Below are 20,009 nucleotides of genomic sequence, written 5' to 3'. Positions count from 1 at the left end.
CGTGTACGCGCTGCCCGATACCAACGGGTTCAAGCGTCCTTGCTGGATGTCACAAATGATGTCACAAACTAAATCCTATTCCCCTTCAGTGGACGGAGCGGAAACAGACACAGACGGCTCCTGATGCATGGCCGAGTGGAAAATGAGGAAATGTGTTTGAGCTATTTCGCTTGAATCCACCGCGAGCTCCTGTCCGTGACGCCACCTCCCCCACTTCCCCACATCTGCTTCTTCCCAAGATCCCAGGGTCCCTGAGTCATAGCTGCCCGCTCGCTGGCCGACTTAGTGTTCCCATTGCTAAAAAAAAAACAGCTGTTCATTTATTCGTATAGCTCCGCTGCGACCGCAACGCTCCTGCGGCGGGTTGCCGAGCAGCTTCTCAGCCAATCGAAGACCGGCCCGACATGAACGGCCAGATAAGAAGGCCCTGCTGCTGCGTGTGATGGAAGGTCAGACGGAAGGTCAGACGCTGCACTGAGAGCTCGACCTTGACACCGTGTCTGCCCTACACACACACACACACACCAGTTCAGGCGTCCGATGGGCGATCTGGATGAACGCTGGAGATCAATCAAATGAAACACATATTTAAAACAAACAACAACAACAACAACTTGTGACAAGGGGGGGGGGGGGGGCATTCAGTGTTGATATGCTGCGTCTGCTTTCAAATCTCGTCGTGCATTAGAAAATGAACTAACGAAGGACTTCTATTATGTTGCCAGGCCTTTGATGGATGGCAGGAAGTCGACAAGTGATAATCTCTCGCAGTCCACCTCTCCGCTCGGCGGGGGGGGGGGTCAGTTCAGCCAGAATGTGGTCAAGCGTGGAAAAGACACAGTCACAAGAGGAGGTGCAAACAGGAGCAGGCGTGGAAACAGACCACGAGATACATGCACTCACTGCAGGGGGGGGGGGGGGGGGGGTCATGAGGATGGCGAGACTCCTGCCTCGATACAGAGAGGCAGACAGGAGAGCTCAGGGTGAACTCGCTGAACCTCTCCAACACACACTTCATGGCTCCGCCCCTTCACCTTCTGTCACATGCTGCAATAAAAAAAAAAACGTGAACGGAGGCAAGCGTGAACCATGTGAAGGAGAAAGATGCGATGGCATCTGAATCCCAGGGCTCGGTGGCGAGCAGACGAGTCGAGCTGGTATGTGCACACACACACACACACACACACACACACACACACACAGCGCCAGAGACCAGCAGGCAGCCAAGCCAACACAGAGGGCCTGCTGTGCAAAGAATCAGAGGAGGCAAGGCTGCAAATAAAGCCCCTTAATGCTCACTAAAGTGAAATGATCTGCGTCTGCTCTGGTCCTCTCTGACGGCGCTACGAGGTTTAATGATAAAATGTCTGAGGTCGAAGAACCGCGAAGTACGTAGAGAGTAATTCATCCTACGAGGAGGGCGAGCAAAAGAGCAGGAGCGATACCGGGTCACAGCTGGCCCGAGAGGGATCCTCATCCTTCTACCTATATCGGTAGAAGGATGAGGACGGAGCTGCCAGGGAACAGGGTTAGAGGTCGACCCAGGAGGAGAGACATGGACGTAGAGAGGGAGGACATGAGAGTGGCTGGTGTTGGGGAGGTCGATGCAAAGGGACAGGGTATGTTTAACCCACAATGCTGCAAAATCTGTCCGTTCGAGATCAAATGCAAATGAGAAAAGTTTCTCCATCGTTTATGTAGATTACCACTGGGTTTAAAAATACAAGGACACATCAAAAGAGCAGCTACTGTCCCTCAGAAGGGAGAGGCAGGCGCTCCAGCAGCTCTAACCTGGTGGTCAGGTGGAGCGCTCACACTCCAGCAAGGGTGGTCAAACCGGGAGGGGCTACTTTAAGAAGAAGAACCAAATCTGGGCACTAAAAAAAAAACCCCACTGAAACATATAATAAAGGCCTGTTTCCAAGTAAACACGCTTCAGAAACGTCTGTGTAGGTTCCCTGTCATCCAGGTGGAGGTAAATCACCAAGATGCACGTAAAGGTGCACGGCATTAGGGAACACAAGCGGCCCCCTCACCGAGGACCGGGCTTCTCAGTCAGCCTGCTGCAACAGCTGGAGGGAGAGAACGATCTCCTCAAGCAAACCTCAACAAGTCCAGTTGGTGCTGCGTGATGCTTCAGAATATCTCCATGACAACAGTGCTGACAAACACACACACAGAGAGGGAGCGAGAGAGAGAGAGAGTCACCACAACTAGCATGGCAGCTATTATAAAATCACAGCAATTAGTGTCTCTCTCTCTCTCTCTCTCTCTCAACCCAGCCGGTCAGACAGATGGCCGTCCACCATGAACCTAGGTTCTGTCCAAGGTTTCTGCCTGTTAAAGGGAAGTTTTTCCTTGCCTCCGTTGCCAAAGTTCTTGCTCTTGTGGGTCAAGTTGGGTTCTGTCTTTCCCTGCTACTCCTGTAAAGTGCCTTGAGATGACTTTCTGTATTGATCTGGCGCTATAGAAATAAAACTGAATTGAATTGAATTATCTCCCTGGAGGAGATATAAACCAGCTCCAGGGCAGAAAACAACAACAGAAGACAATAATTAAAGTGAAACGCAGCTCCCAAGACAAGCGACTGCATTCTTCATACCTGCTTAATTAGATTGGGGAATTAATTACAGCCTGACATTGTTCCAATTAGAGCACTCAAATAAATGACAAAAGGATTTTATGTCCTTCACTTTAAATCCGCTAATCGTGCTGTCACTCTGGTGCAGTGGTTAGCAAGGTTGCTTCATAGCTAAACAGGGCCTCTCTGCGTGGAGTTGTTAGCATGTTCTCTCCAGGTTCTCCCGATTCCTCCCAGCAACATGATGTAATATCGGTGAGCTGGTGACCCCTAAACGGAGGTCAATGGGACTGGAAACGTTGGCTATCTCGGACAGGCTTCGGCCAGGTGGCCACCGAACATGAATGAATAAATGAGCTAATTCCTGGCCAATCAGAAGCGCGCTGTCAGACGTGGCCGTGCCCGCCCGCCAGTCACCGCTTGGATTTACGGCCATCGTCTTGTATCTCAAACGCGCTCTCGTTTCTGTGCAGCTTTTTATTTCCACTGGGGCTCCCGATAAAGCTAAAAATAAATGCAGCTTGAAGGAAAGTGTTTGGTGAACGCAACATGTTAAAGCAAACCAAATGCAATTTGAAATTAAATGCTTGCAAATGACACGCGAATGGCCACGCAGCCGGGACCGCGGCCCAGCAGGGAGCCCTGTCATTACCAGCCGAGAGGAATCAGCCTGGCTCGGCTGCAGCCGGACGCCGAGTCAGCGCACGCACACGCCTGAATAACACACAATCAGGCGACTACAATTACACCCAAATACAGACGTTCAGACCTTCATTAAAGGCCTACATTATTAGCGTCAGGAAAACACCTGCTGGTTAGAAGCACTTAAACGCTGGTTCGCTGCTCTGAAATAAGTTTCGGAACCACCACAAACAGACAAACACACACGCACACACACACACACACGCACACACACACACACACACACACACACAAGTTGTCTCTATGCTGTTACGCATCCCATGTGTGTGCGTACCTCGGTGCACCAATGAGCTTCTTGCTCTGTGCATTTACACTTGCTGGTCATTGATTGGCTGTTGAGTGCCTCTTCTGAGATGGGAAATATGCGACAAATAAAGATGCAAAGACATTCATTTATACGGCGAATTGGTGATTCAAATTAAATTAGACTACGGAAAGACCTTTTTTTTTCTTTTAAGTCTGTGGAAAAAAGACTTGACGATGAAAAGGCTTTAATTTCACAGTCTGCATCACCAACAAGCGTCTCAGCATCCGTCCTCCCGTGTCGGTTCCTGTGTCACACAGGACGAGTGGAACAATAAAGATAAGGTGATAGAACCAAAAGCAGCTCCAGTTGCCTCTAGAAAAGCCATTTAGCCCAACAGTGGAGGGGAAATAGAGAATACAGGGACTCATCCTGTGTGATCCCCAGGAGGGACACTTCATGCAGCTCAGTCCGGTGGAAGGACGGGGGTTTGTCCATGAGATGGACACTTCAGAGTTTGATTGATCACGTTTTGTCCACAGGAAGGCTCTGGACATGCTGCATTTTGACGAGGGCCGTCATCCAGATCCAGAGCCTCAGCCCGTTTGAGGTTCCTTCACTGGACATTACTCATCCTGTTCCTTACCAGCAGATATTTCTGTCATGAAATCTTGTAATTTTCTTTTTCTTTTTTTTTTTGCAGTACCCACATTCCCTAAACTTGTCCCAGATGTTTTTGCCTCAGTTGAGGGTTTCCTCCTCTTCCAGACGCCTTTCATCGACCCACAGAGCCCTGCCCCGCCCCGCCCCGCCCCGCCCCGCCCCAAGGCCAGATGTTGGGCATGTTCAGCAGGGAGTACCGAACAAACTGGCATTAAGCCCCGGCATTATGGATCCTTCAAACGTACCAGAACTTTTACCACATTCACCATGACCTGATGCTGACTTTACTTAATGTACCAACAAATTAGATGCACACGCCCCCCCCCCCCCCCCCCCCCACGGAGGTTGTTATAGTAACATTTATAGATGACTGTGAGAAATAAATACTGTTTATGCCTAAACAAGTTGAATATGGGTGTGTTTGTGCACGTTCATCCTGCATGGGCACGCACGTAGAAATCTCCCTTCACACTCGTCCTTTCAGATCAACATGTCAGCATGTTCGCGTCCCCCCCCGGTAAGTGGACATGCAGCCTTTCCTCCCCCCCTCGCCAAGCATCCATTCGTCTAGCTCCTCTGTTGGGGGTGTGGCCTGAGCGGTCCAGGTTTTTGTGGTAGAGCGAATGCTGCTCGGAGCCAGATCAGCTCCCTCTGGAGCCACAGCTGGCCCAAGACGCTAAAGATAGAGCGCTTAGACCTCGGCCATCCCGAGCGAGAACCACAGCGTAAAACCGATGCCGTTATACGAGGAAGATGGATTTAGATAAAACTGCAAAGGCGTGTGGCACAGCGAGAGAGAGATGGAACGAACATACCAAGAGAGCACAAAAGATGTTTTACAGTCCTCATGTGACGAGTGGAAGCGACTTCAGAGACAAGCTGCTGCTGGTCTGCCTGTCTGTCTGACGTGCACACGCATGCAGCGGCTTTCATTGAACTTCTCCACATTTTGTTACGGCATGGCCCCTAGAAAAGCACTCTGAGAGCACAGACCTCCCCCAAGCAGCTCGTCCCCCTCCTAACTGGATCTACACCGTCCACATGGTGATCTGGATCAGCACCAGAAGGTTCTAAATTGTTCTTGCTATCTTTAAACACCAACCATGAAAAGTCAAAGTGAATCAGAGTCGATGTTTATTTTTAACAGATTCTTGAATCCATAAATTGAGTTTTCAATCTTAAATTAAAGATTTTTTACAGACGCCATTCTGGATCCGATCCAGATTAAATTCGGTGGTGAGATAGAGACCCCCCCCCCCCCCCCCCCAACCCTACATGACTGTGTCAAATCCCATAAACATCGGTCAACAATCAACCGAGGTATCGTTTTCCTCAGCGAGCCCGTAGAAACGCGACGCTTCAGCTTGGATTTCAGTCGAGCAGGAGAAATGAGAGTCGTCCTCCCGCGTCAGCGCTTTCTGTGCCTGTTCACAGGCGCCGCTAATGCTGCTGAAGCATAAAACGAAGAAGGTTCCAGCCAGGTTCCACCACCAATCAAACGTGCCTTCCAACGCCCCCCATGCTGGCCGTGACAAAGTGCCTTTGTTGTGTAACCACATGGTTAGATACGGGGGATTAAACGGCATCATTCTGTGAAATCCGACTGACACTAATACGACATTTCCTTACTCTGAGTTCGACAAATGAAGCAGGCACCTTTTAACGTTTAGAGCACACTCCCTTATCTTTTACGCCCCCTGACCCCTGGAGATGCAGATGGGGGGGGGTAGAACACATGGAGGAATTAGAGTGTTTGTGATAACTACCACACTTGCACGTGCTTGATTTTACACCACAGCGTGTCGCCAGATGCTGCAGAGCATCAACAGCTGATTTGTCAAAGTCAGACTGAAGCCTCAGATGAATGTAGCTACAGCAAGCAATGACTAATTCTGCATGCATATATGCAAAATGCACATCTGTCTCCATCAGAGACATCGGGCGTCTGTGGAGTTGAGGCTACCATGGAGAATTTTGCTAATCCATTAAATGATTCATGGCAATATTGGATCTCGAAAGAATTTCGCATCAGTCCTCAATCTACAATGCTGCATGCATTTCTCACTTTATTTTTTAAGTTTAATTATAAAAAAGCAGCACTGCTTTTGCATGTTGCACATCAACATGGTGACGCTGGGTTGATGGGACATATGAGGGGGTGACCGTTGCAGTACTCTGAAGTTTCAACACTGTGACGAGTGGACGGTCAGAAATGCCTTCATCGCGTGGCGCTCCAATGAGCTGCAGCTGATCCATCGTACTTACATATAACATGGACCTCAGTACAAGAGTCTCTGTGAAGGGGCGGCTTTATTAGGCAAGTGCGTTTTAAAGATCTCATCCAGACTGCTGCATTTCACCCTGGCTACTTTTGATGCTACACGGTTACCATAGCGACCGACGGCAGAGAAGGTCAGGACGAGCTTCCTCAGACAGAAGAGGTCCTGCTGGCCTTTCTTGCAGAGCATCTCAGTCAGTTTGCTGTCCATTACGGTGCTGATGCAGGTATCAGCTGGCTGATTGTTGACAAAGCTGCAGGGGGGGGGGGGGGGACGCCTGAAGTCAATACACACCCCTTTCGTCTTAGAGCCATAGATCTGGAGGAAGGCTTTCACTGCACGATAAAAATAACGAGGTGGCTCGCTTTATTTCTTCCTCATTAGCTTTAAATCATGTTCCTGACAAGCACATTCAGTTGCGGGCGCGCGTGTGTGTGTGTGTGTGTGTCGGTACGTGTGTGTGTGCATGTGTATCTGTGTGTGTGTGTGTGTGTGTGTGTGTGCGTCTGCCAGCTATATGAACACGTCGTTTCATCACGCAGCGCTGCCCTTGCGTGCAGGAGTGTCATTTTCTTGTTCATTAGCTTCTCTGCAGGTTGGCTCCGCCCCCAGCAGGGCGCTGACACTTTGCTTTCACCTCCGCTTGCATTTTGGGGGTATCGGTTCCTCCTTCCACCCCTGAATGAGACGACCATATTAACTCTTTAGCTGTCCTCAACGTTCCTCTGTTATGCCTGAGCTTCTCCCTGCTCCAGTCCAAAGGGGGGGGGGGGGGGGGTTCACTGCTGGACTGCCTTTACTTGGAGTAACCATTAGTGGTCGGGTGGAATGTTCTGTCTAAATTTGACGGGGACTGGCCTTTATAGTCGCCTCATGTCTGTTAAGCTAAAAAAGGATGTTTAGTTTGAGCGTTTTTGGTTCAGAACAGCGAAAGTCGGCCGTTGGGGTGTGCTGATCCTCACGGACACGGACCTCTTCCACGCAGGCGAGGAGGACGCTGCCAGAACCCGTTGATAGGAACACACATTTCAGCACAGAAGAAACAAAAAGGACACGACAGACCAGCAGCGCCGTTATTCACCCCCCCCGTTGTTCCAGACAAGCTCTATAAAAGGTGTAATGGAGCACATCTGCTGCAGTTTAAGCAATGCAAGGCGCCGTTGTTTAATGTACACGTTTAAACTTGGTTAACTGCTACACCGTGTCGCCAGATTGGTCTGATGGTAACTTAACGCTTATCAGAATCATCAGCATTTCCTCCTGGCTAGTGCTAAAATATATTTAATATATTTTACTTCAATGGGTTTAAGAACGATCCAACATCATTGTGATCCGGTACAAACCCAGTCTAGCAGCACTGGAGCCCGAACCTAATCAGGGCAGCACAGTGGCGCATTGGGTAGCACTGTTGCCTCACAGCACGAAAGTTCTGGGTTTGATTCCTTTCTGGGCGGAGTTTGGATGACCTTTTCGTGTCTGTGTGGGCTCTCTCCAAGGGTGCTCTCAAAAAAAAACATGCAACTTAGGTAAACTGGTTACCCTAAATTACCCGTAGGCGTGATTGTGAAAACGCATAATTGTTTGTCTATGTGTGGCCCCACGAAGAGCTGGCGTCTTGTCTGGGGTGTGCCCCGCCCCTCGCCGGCTAGCCAGCTGAGATTGGCTCCAGCAGAGTCGGCGACTTTACTGCTCAAATGCATTCAGACCCAATTTAAAGCGCGGCTGAAGTTACGGTTCCACGGCGTGACGGGGTTAGCAGTCAGACATCGGCGCTAAAACACTCCATAAAAGTCCCTCCAGAGGGATCAGATTATGGGCCGTTCCAGAAAAGGAGGCGTGCTTTGTTGCTTAAGCAGGGTTTGGGCTGCAGAAGGTTTCCTTCCTAACCGATTTGAATATTGATCACACACAAGAAGATGTTCGATTTACACTTTGGAACACATTACCAAAACCGCTACGAGCCTGCCCGGATCTTAACACATTCAAAAAAAAGAACTCAAAACTCATCCGTTTGACATTGCTTTTAATGTATAATTTTACTATTTGAATTGTATTGATTTTATATCCGTGTTCACATTTTTATTGTTTGTATTTTCTGTATTACTTTACTGTTTTTATTATGTACACTGTAAAGCATCTTTGAGTTTTCAGAAAAAGCGCTATATAAATAAAATGTATTATTATTTATTATTATCAATGCAGCGGCTTACATGAGCTCATGAGGAGCAGATGGAGGCAAATCAACATCAATCACCTCCACCGAGGACGTTGGTCTGTCTGTCTGTCCGTCTGTCTGTTCGCAGGATAGCTCAAAAGGTTCTGGAAGGATCTCGATGACATTTTCAGGAAACGCTGGGAATGTTTCCAGGAACAGATGATTTAAATGTTGGTGATGATCCAGAAGAGATCCTGGATTCTGGATCACAATCTGTTCCTCAATATCTCGGTTGATTATTGACCGATGTTTATGGAATTTGACACAGTCATGTAGGGCCGGGGGGGGGGTGTCTCTGCAGTAATTCATTCATCGCCCTCATCGCTGCACATTGTAGCCGTCTTCACGCCCCTGCAACCACAATGAGGTGTCACAAACCCCACTTCTGCTACACCGCTTCTCCGGGCACATCCCAGTCAACCGGGAACGTCGCTTTATTCCCATCGCAGCCCTCCCTTCACATCACCATGGAAACCCCCATTCCATCTGTAAAGTGAACTGATAGTAGGAGGAAAGCGTAAAAGCTCTGAGCGTTTGTAACCGCTCCTCGGCCATCGCTCTCTGTCATTCTTTCTTCCTCTTTTCTCGATGAATCCATTTTCCCCCTGCCTCTGTCCCGGCGAGCCTCCCAATCACCATCAGGGGTGATTCATGGAGCACACAGAGGGATACCGCCTGCAGCTCTACCGGAGCGCGAAAAGCAGAGGGCACGGTGACCTTCTCGGGTGTTGGCTGAGAGATTACTGTGAGCTTCTCCTGGATTGCCAAGTAGAAAGCACCTGGACTACAAAAAAGAGGGACTACAGGAGGAAAAAGGGGATCAGGATCAAAGTCGGAGGTGCTGGCAGGGAGGATGAGAGGATGAAGTCCTAATAAGGTGTGGCGTACTGAACAAACACCTGCGGTCAGACTCCAGTATTAGCCGTAGACTCAGACAGGCGACACCTGCGTTAGCATCCAGGCGTTCCAGCTTAGCTCATGAGCTAAGCTGGAACCCTACTATGGGAACAACATGGCTGCCGCATGGCTGGTTTGCTGCTCTTCAGAACATGACATGGAATGTTAAATCCATGCTAATAGATTCGTTCATTCATTACCGGGTCGCGCCGGAGCCTGTCCCAGCCAGTCAACGGGCGAGAGGCGGGGCACACCCTGGACAAGCCGCCAGTTCATCGCAAGGCAACGCACACACACACTCACATATGGGCAATTTAGTGTAGCCAATTCACCTAATTTGCATGTCATTTGTGGGGGGGGGAGACCCGGAGAAGAACCTCTACTCTACATGTGCAGTTCTAAATATTTACAAACTGCATTTAGAGCATAAAAACTTACTCCTTTCTGTTCAGTTTTGCTTTTTCAAAAGCCTTTTCAGTCTAAAAAAATATCCCTCCCTTAACCTTACCCCCCCCCCCCCCCCCCACCCCCCTAAAACCCTAAGGCAATATTACGCTACTTAGAGGACGACTCTCCTGAAGGTCGTAGAACCTTTGCCAGCTTCTGCGATCGTCACCATAGTGTTTGTTCAGTACGTTTCCTCCTCAGACTGCCTCAGTCCTCAGCCCACATCCACCGAGACATTCCTTCACTTCCCGACACCCGTCCTACCAGATGCCCTCAGACGGTGCCATCTGTCTCCTCCCATGACGTAACCCTTTCCCTCGGCTTTTCCATCACCAGATCGTCCCCACCCTCCGGTTCACCTGTTTCCAGCTTCTTTGTCTCCCAGCCACCTGAATCTGACTCTTCATCAGGAGCAAACCGTCTGCCTGTGCGGCTCCTTTCTTCTGACGCCTCACACTCGTAGCATCGCTTCACCGATGCTGAACTTCCTGAGTGTGTTTGTGTTGTAGAGCTTTACAGTTGGAATCTTTGGGGCGCTGGCGATGAGATGGGAGGGTGTGTCAGCTTGATATTTAAAAATGAAAGAATACGTTTTCCTATTATTCCTTTAATGCAAAGACTTGGACGGTTTTGCCTGTAGCATTGGGTTCTATCATGGCAAAGTGCAGAAACGCTCATCCTGTCACAATGAGAGGAGCTAATAACGCAACAAATAACCATTTAATCGTGCATCAGTGGATCGAAGAAGAATCATGTGTGTGAGAGAGAGGGGGCGTATCTGTGTTTGTCTTTTCACATGATAAGGACCAGGTCAAATAACCTGCATTGACCCATTTATATAAATTGCATGTTACAGACACTGGCTACGTTTACATGGACAAAATTTCTTTAATCCGATCAGAGTTCGGAGTAAAATTGTAATCGGATGCACTGTGTTCATGGATCCTAAAAATATTGATCCGATTAGGACTTGCGTGTTCCTGTATCACACTTTCGATCGTAAAAAAATATTTTGACATGCGCAATTTATACCAAATATACCGGAAATAGTAGAAGAAGAAGCCGTAGCGACTTCCGTTGTAAACAAAACATGGCTCCGCCCTTTTCTGCTTGAAGCGTCGGCGTGATTTTGCCCGTTTTCCCCGTTTCCGCTGTTCGTTTCCTCCTTTAATGTCACCGGCAACATGTTTGTCTCAGATATTGATCAGTTCTGTCTTTCACCCGCCGTGCTTTTCGCTCGCTCTGCTTAAACGAGCTTCCGGGAATCGCAGTAGCGCGTGTAGCTGACGTCACAGACATGCGCAGTAAGGACGGCTTGTACCGAAACATCGGAATAAGTGTTTTCATGCGCCCTGATCGGATCATCAATTGGTATAAACCACCCCTCTCGATCGGGATAGAATCTTAATCGGATTGAGCTTGATTGGGTCAGACTAATCCGATTTGGGTGTGTACGTGAAGCATTTTTATTCCGATCAGGCTTTTAATCCGACGTGACGCTGACGTCAGTGGCGCTCCGAGCAGACAACGGTCATTAAGCGTCTGCCATCGTGACGTTCTCCACGACTCGTCTCGATGTGGTTTGGTAGGAGCCTGACTCTGACTCGCCATTACAGGAAGAACCCTCACAAACAACCGTTCTTGTAAATCTGCGACGCATGCAACAAGACTGAAGTACACACTCTGGATGCATCAGAATAATTGCTTTAAAGAGAGGCAATCATGACGCCTCTAGCCGCCTCTGCAAACCGCCGAGGTCTGAGACGCATCGCTTAAAAACAGAAGACGAGCCAAGAATTATCGAGCGACTTCAGACCGCAGGTCCCAAATGAAGAGGAGCGACACTGAAAGAGCTAAATGGAGGAGGAGCATCTCTCTCATGTCTGTAGGCTAAATATGAAGCTGGATGCTGGGGGGGGGGGGGGGGGGGGCACGTTGATGTGCTAACAGGTCACAATCCCACAACCAGCAGCTCAAAACAGGCTCATCCTTGTATCAGCTGATCTGACAAAGAGTAAAGGGTTCGAGCAGCAAGCTGTCGTTTCACCTGAGAGAGAGAAACGCCCACTGATGACTCATTTCCTGTTTCTGAGACATCATCAAACATCTTCTGATTCTGATTCTGAAACTCTGCATAAGGAAATTTCCAAGTGTACTTTTCAAAATGCCAGACTCCAGTTCTTTAAATGAAACCTTGCTGTGGCCGTGGCTGCAAGTCCATCAGCGAGGAGGCGGGTTTCTCCCGGGCGCCGATGACACACGGCGTGAAAGTAAGCGCCCGTGGCCTCAGAAGAGACAGAGAGAAAACTGTCTGAGCACGGCAAAGGGAAGCGTGACAAATACGTCAACTTCCTGTTGGTGGCAGGAAGCAGAGCAGCTCAGGAAAATGTGCCCACGGCTTTTAGCACGAACATGAGGGGGTGGTTCCATTCTCCTCTGACCAGAACTAGTAAGACAGAGGTTCCGATCATTAACTAGTAACTAGTAGCGGTTTGGAAGTGCTCTAAATCAATCCTATCCATCAGTTCTAAAACCTACTTTAATCCACCCGTCTGCCCAATTTTCCTTTTCTCTGCATCCTCATCCCAACAGCATGATCTCAACTCTCTCCACTGCTGTCAGAACTTCCTGCGCCTAACTCCTTTTCTATTCTTTTTTTTCCCCCCTTATCCTGTTTTCACTGCTACCTCGGCCACTTTTAGACACGCCCGTGTCCCGGTATGACCCAGCCAGACAGCGCACCAAAGACACTATGATCATGGTGTTTTGGAGAGGGAGCGAGAGAGCGAGAGAGAGAGCGGGAAATGCTGAAGGAAAAGGGCTTGTCGGAAAATGTGTCCAAAACTATTGTACAATTAAATGGAGGTTAACCATTCTATAGATTATTATTAATATACTGTACAATTATTTTATATAAAATAACATTTATAAATGTATCTTTTTATTCCATAACTGTTCGTTTTTAGGTCTCATTCAGTCTCAAGCTGATTTTAGTCGACAGCACTAAAGAGAATATCTGCTTGACCACCCAAACTCGAACTCGATCAGTGGGCGGTCGTCCAGTTTCACAAACCCCAACCAGCCACCAACCTCTCGCCCTGCAGGTGAGGATAATGGCCGACGACAATAATCCGTTCCCGTTCAGAGACCGGGGGAGTTTATTTCAAGCGCCACTTTCAAGACGAAGACAACAATTGCCCAGAAGAGGCAATTTGCCACGAGTGCAATTATACTCTCAAGGGTATGAGCTAACTTTCTGAGGGAATGGGCTCATTTGTACGACAAGATTGCCTTGTCAAACCCCTCCACAACTCTATCTGCGAGGTCTGCTGAGGCGTGTCTGTGTGTGTGCGTGTGTGTGTGTGTGCGTGTCCACATCTTGCTGAGTCAGTCATGAGGAGAGTTTTGCTTGCTCGGTTTTGCCAGCGTGTCCGCCCTGACCCCTTTGGAGGTACATGAGAGCGCTTCTTTGACTCGCCGTCAGAGCAGCGACGTTATGCTGCACCGTAGAGCCTGCAGGAAAGTCAGCGGCGCAGCCAAAACGGCCCGGCTGGCTGGACAAATGTCCCGAACGCTCCGTCCAGACGAATGGGCGATGAGAGAGAGAGAATGAAAGAGAAGCGAGAAGGAAGCACGGTGGGGGTGGGGGGGATTAGCTAATGAGGTGGACTCACATAATGGTTTCATCCTGCAGATTTAATACGATGTCATGTCAGCAGGTTTGAGGGAATACCTGTGGTAGAATAGCCAAACTGTCAAGTCATTGATAAATGAAGCTTCACGAAAGTCTAATCGAAATACAGGTCAGCTCCACCCGGGTCCAGGACAAGCCCGGGTGGATCCCTGCTCTGCTGTGTTTTACTCTGTTTACTGTGTACTCTCGTTTCGTCTGACACCACCATCAGCAGGCCTCAAGAGGAACAGACTCAAACCAGAAAACGTGCTTTCAATTACCAACTGTCCAATTTTGGTGAGTCTGTGCCGTTTGTAGTTCGGGTTGCAGCAGTCCTTTTTTTCTTTTCAGCCATTTTCTCCTAACCTCCGCCATCAACAAAGCGTCGTCACTCGGAGGACTTCCACTCAAATTATATTTTCTGTTTGGAAAATCTTTCTCTGTGAAGCATAGAGATGGATGTGTGAGGAAAAAAACCTACCTGTCTGCCGTCAGCATTAAACAAGCTGCATTCAAGGTCCCTAGTCTGAGGCTTCATTCGTGCTTCAGCAGGTGGATTTAAACCCCGTCTAAATGCAGAGATACGTTGCTCCCGTGGGGTTTGGTAGTTGTGAAGTTTTGCTGTCAGTCTCAGACTAAAGAATCCGAAGCAGCCTTCAGCGATCAGGCAGGGCGAAATCCATCAAGGCAGGTATTCTGCCAGAATTAAAACACGCAGGAACTAGACAACGACCCTTCTAAAGCTAACAATAGTGATGAACCACTCAGAGTTTAAGGCTTAGACATGAGGTAAAAGATTTCAGCGAGGCAGCACGACCACAGAAGGCGAATGAAACGCCCCATAAGATGGTCGAGCTCCACTTTAAGGGACAACCGTGGCTCAAATTGACACAATTGCAATTTAATTCCTTTAATAGATACGAGTAATCTGAAAAGGAGTGAGCTCTGACACACTTAAGTACTGCAAACGTTAACTCAAGTACTTTATCACAAACACCCCCCCCCCCGCGGAGCAGCCGATGGCGTGTAGCCGCTTATCAAAGAGTATCCGAGGATGGATTATTCTTTTACTTGAGTGAAAAGAATGAGTCAAAATCCAGAGGGAGGATGGAAAAAAAAGAGGGGGAGGTGATGGAGGAGGAGTGGAAACTCCCTCCCAGTAGTTTGGTAAAGTGTCCCAGTAGCTGGTGATGAAACGGTCCTCGACCAGCCTTTAAATGAGATACTGCTCCTGCTTTAGGGCCCAAATCAATGCACTGGCATCCACAAAGACAAAGCGAGGGAATGACTCCGACTCACTGCGTGCCCCCGCAGACTCTCCGCACCTGCACCAACTTCCTGCCAGAGGTAAACGCCACCTGCAACGCCACCCACTCCCACGCTGAGGTTATTGATGCCCAAATGTGGGTAAAGCTTGCAGTCGCAACTAACTGCTCTGTGCTTAGACATTAGAGCCAGATCAATGTTTATCATCAGAGGTAGTGCGATTACATTCCTACCTCTGCCTGCCGCTGCTTATCAGGGCCCATAGCCAGGCGTCGTGGCCGAGGGGATTCATTCCACTGCTGCCATGCGATAGGAGCATGCCAGTATACAACACGCACACACACACACACTCACACACAGACCCTCTGGCACCGAGCCCCATGCAGGAACTTAATGCACGTCATTAAACGAGGGCCGTCGTCGTTAATGTCTTGATGCTCGTGATTAATCTGGAAACCCGAGTGTTTATTCTGTTTGATGCTAATGAATGACATCACCAAGTCTTTTACGACTACTTACTGCTTACTTACCTGCTCCAACAGGAGTAGAAGTATCTGGATGAGAGGTGAAACGTTTTGAATCAAACCCAATCCACTCCAGCTGATTCTGTTTTGCCCTCCTTGACTTCCCACCCAGCACACACACATACCAACAGAGCTGCAAATGGGAGAATCGTCATCACACCCCCCCCCTCCTTGAAAAACCACTGTCTGTCTGGGGAGCAGTGGTGTGTCCTGAAACGCATGAGTCAAAGGTGTGTCCCGTCTGTATTTAACAGATGGTTTCTCCCGTTCCCCGATCACCATTTCCTTCGTCTCTCCGTGAATCACGGTCGGGCTTAGTGAGCGGAAACACCGCAGTCAGCGGTTCCGTCTGCATCTCAACAGCCACTGCCCCCCCCCCCCCCATTGGGCGAAACGGGACTCAGGCGATCATGTGGTTTATTACATACTTGGATGGTATCCATTTACCTCATGCTGAGTTGGTGTCGACTAAAAGCTGATTGGAATGTCATCACAACGTTTTAGATTTTGCTCTGATTATACAGCAGTAAACTGAAACACGGCTGCAATCTGACTTCCATGGTCCATACTGACATCTGGCGTGTGTGTGTGTGTGTGTGTGTGTGTGTGCACAGAGCAAACGGATGTCTGCTACTGGGAGGAAAAGGCCCAGTGCTTAATGAAATCTCTGACCTAAGCTGCAAGGATGTGTTGAAGCCCACAGCTTCTTCTTTCTGGGTTCTGGTGACCAGGAGTCAGAACAATGAAGATGACTGTAAACTGAGTTACTTCATGCTGTGGATCAAACATGCCCTTAAAAGTTAAGTGTAACTGAAAATAATGGTTAACTGTGATAAACTGAATTAAAGAGTTTTTTTAAAGCTTATATTTAAAATACATAAATGCAGGAGTCATAATGAGACTAAGAATGATCCATGAGCCCGATCAGAGACATTTCAGGTTGTTCTCCATCCTGCTGGAATCTGTGCAGCAGAGCAGTTTCAGAACCAACAACGATAATGAGCCCAAAACTGGAGCTGATCCAGCTAGCAAATAAAAAGTCATCGCTGAATTTCACTAATCCTCTCAAACTGCCAGGAATAATCACTGTATGCTGCTGTTTCAGTGTGTGTGTGTGTGTGTGTGCACATGCGTATGTATATATGTATATATATATATATATATATATATATATATACGCATAATGTTTAATGCTCACATAACTGCCAGCACATAAACATGTTTAATCTCTATACATACAGACATGCAAATATATAAAGTGATGTGACTTCGGTTTTTATTATGCGAACATAATAAAATTACGCGAAGCCCCCGGCACGCATCGTAATACACCGTCCCCGGGTGGGCTTGAACCACCAGCCTCTCGGTTAACAGCCGAGCGCGCTAACCAATTGCGCCACAGAGACTAGAACACGCCCGTGAGGGTTCTTGGGAACAGACGGTTCATATTTAATCATGCCTCCAAATGGAATAACTGCTGCTGCTCACAGTGCAGCTTTCTGATGTTGAGGGAGACATTTCGATCAGTTCCGACAGCTGACATTAACGTCTCCGTTTCCTGTGCAGTCAAAGACGACCCCCCCCCCCCCAAACCCCTCAACATGTCAACTGCTGGCTGTCAGGCTTTTATCAGACTTCCTGTCGTAAGGCTTCGTTGTCTCATGGCCAACCCCACAGACAGAGGTCCAGAAGGCGGGTGGTCGGGTCGAACAGCAGCAGCGGTGATTAAATATGAACCGTTTGTTCCCAAAAACATCCACAAACGTATTCTAGTGTGGATTTTAACTGTAAGTGGAGGAGTTCAGGTAGCTCGGGCTCTTGTCCAGGAGCGAGGGGAGGATGGAGAATGACCGAAAGGACAAGATCCCAAATACAAGCAATGAGTTTCTTCTGCAGGGTGGCCGGGGGCTCCCTTAGAGACAGGGGGGAGCTCAGCCACCAGGAAGGAACTCGGAGTAGAGCTGCTGCTCCTCCACATCAAGAGGAGTCAGAGGAGGTGGCTGAAATAGATGCCCCCTGGACGCCCCCCCACGAAGGTGGTCCAGGTTATGTCCCACCGGGAGGAGGCCTCAGGGAAGACCTAGGACACGCTGGAGAGACTCTGTCTCTCTGCTAGCCTGAGTATGCATCGGGATCCCCCCTGGAGGAGCTGGAGGAGGTGGCTGGGGAGAGGGAAGTCTGGAAGTCCCTGCTGAGACTGTTGCCTCCCGGCCCCGGAGAAGCGGTGGAAGACGGATGGACGGATGGATGGAGAAAATTTGGGAATATGGTGTTGTTTCCCGGATTGTGGAAACTGAGTCTTAAAAACACTTAAAATTAGGAAGTTCTGATTAAATCTGAACTTTGATCTTGTTATTTCTCACCTAAATAAATTCTTGTCGGGTGGATCGGATGCAGTGCCGGTTGTTTGTCTTTAAAGCGATATCCCCAGCACATTTTCTCTGCTGATATTTTTGAGTGCGGCTTTACGTGGTCTGACACAGTCGAGGTTCGACCCCTCCCCCCCCCCCCCCGACAGTCGGGGTGTATGATCTGGGATTTAGTCGTGGAGCTGAGCAGGAAAACAGCAGTTGCACTAAGTTCACACAAACAGGACATCCGGAATACACTCTCACAACACAGACGGGGGGGGGGGCAGCCACCCAAACAGACACACAAGGCTCATCTCCGCTCTCAGCAGCGCTCTCTGTGACAAGACGGACGACCCTTCGATACAAATGTTTTCCTGAGATTAGAATGTCAGAGGAAACGTTCGGCATTTGAAGGTCGAAGGCCAGCAGCTCATATCTGACTCCGAGCGCCGCCGTCTCTCTCCTCGTCTCCGTCCTGCAACTACGTGATGCTGCGGGACGGAGACAAACTGATGAAGGTGAGGAATTTCGAGTTTCCTGTGGAAATTCCAGGCAAAAATATTCAAATTTCTAGCTTGAACTTGGTGAACTTTGTTCCTCTCTGCTTCACGTTCTGAGGAGTAAAAAACAATGAAATCATGTTGGGATGTCAAATAAAGTCTCTCAACCTACTGAATGCTGCGGCTGTTGGGGGGGGGGGGAAACAGGACGGTGGGACTTTGAGGCCTGTGTGCTAAAAACAGAGGCCAATAAGCATCGCTCTGATTGGCCACACAGATACCTCTGAAGGAGCAGCAGCGATGAGGAACAGCCGATCAGTCAAAGGCACAAAGGAACCGGAGGCTGAAATTCGTTTGGAGAGAAATGACGGGATGGAAGGGCACGGCTCAGTTCCTGGCTCCTGGCTCCTGGTTGCAGGCTCCTCGCTCCTGGTTCCTGATTCCTGGTTCCTGGCTGTCAGGAAGCAGAGGCTAAACCAGGGGTGGGCAAACTTTTTGACTCGCGGGCCACAATGGCTTCTAAAATTTGCCAGAGGGGCGGGGCCAGGAGCAGATGGATGGAGTGTTTGTGTGAGCTAATTTAAATGACATGTAAAATACATTACATGAAAGGATTTGGCCTTTTACATGCAGCATTACAGGGAAAAGGGAAAATGAATGAGGTTTAATTATAATAAAATTTAATTTAATTATATAATTTGGACAAGTTCGTTGGGCCGGATTAAAACACCCAAAGGGCTGTATATGGCCCCCGGGCCTTAGTTTGCCCATGTCTGGGCTAAGCTAACCTAGTCGGACCTTTGAGCGGAGATATAACGACAGGCGTGATAAATTCCATTGGGCCTGAATGGCCTGCCAGCCTGTTTCACCGCCGGGCTGTTTGTGTTGCTATACTCAGACTCTATGAAACGGTGAGATTCACTTTCCAAACCGTTTTTTCCTGCCTGAAATCCACGGCTCAGTGAGTATTCCAGCGGGGAGACAGGACTGATGTCACCAAGCACCTCGAGTAGCCGACTGAAAGCCAATCTCATGCTTTCCTATGAAGACAGACGTCTTTTTGTCACGTTAAAGTTTCCCCTTTTTTTCCCAAATGGTGGATTCCTCGTTTCATTCCGGGACTAAACCTCAGAGGACTCTGCCAAACTCGGGAGGTATTTTACCAATTAGTATCCAAGACAAGGTGAATGATCCACCAGATGCTTAAGTATAGGCTCACAGAGGCGACCCACTTCCCTCCAGTTAGGAGGAATATCACTTGGACGTGGAGCTCCAGTTTATCCTCATGATTCCATGCACGTCTCGGATGAAGGCTTCTGGGACATGATGCAAGAAGCCCTTTCTTACATGCGTCCCACATGTAGTGGAGAGACACCTTTTGACACCTTGGGAATTTAAAGCACTCATTAATTGATGTATTTACGCAGCTAAAAAGGAAACCTATCATCGTGTTTAAAAGCCACCAGGAAGAAGTGGACGAGAGGCTCGACGTGGCGTGCAGCGCTCCACGCTCAGTGTCCGGGCCGGATGGAGGCGTTTAAAAATGTACTTTCACGCACGCCCTTAAGCCAAACGCAACATTTCCTCTGGTGTTAAAGAGGATTATTGTTGCTGTTATATTAATTCAGTTTTATTTCTGTAGCGCCAGATCACAACAGGAAGTCATC

The 20,009-nt window shown here is 48.7% G+C and overlaps 1 non-coding gene across 1 annotated transcript; it reads right to left on the bottom strand.

Moving 5' to 3' along the window:
* Positions 1 to 16,823: 16,823 nt before the first annotated feature.
* Positions 16,824 to 16,897, bottom strand: trnan-guu (transfer RNA asparagine (anticodon GUU)). The gene has a single exon. It is a non-coding gene; the product is annotated as a tRNA-Asn (tRNA).
* Positions 16,898 to 20,009: the final 3,112 nt, after the last annotated feature.

This window comes from Brachionichthys hirsutus, chromosome 22 (assembly GCF_040956055.1).
Source record: "Brachionichthys hirsutus isolate HB-005 chromosome 22, CSIRO-AGI_Bhir_v1, whole genome shotgun sequence".
NCBI classification, from domain to species: Eukaryota; Metazoa; Chordata; class Actinopteri; order Lophiiformes; family Brachionichthyidae; genus Brachionichthys; species Brachionichthys hirsutus.
Note: the sequence above shows the minus strand (reverse complement) of the source record. Positions and strands in the feature narration are given on the sequence as shown.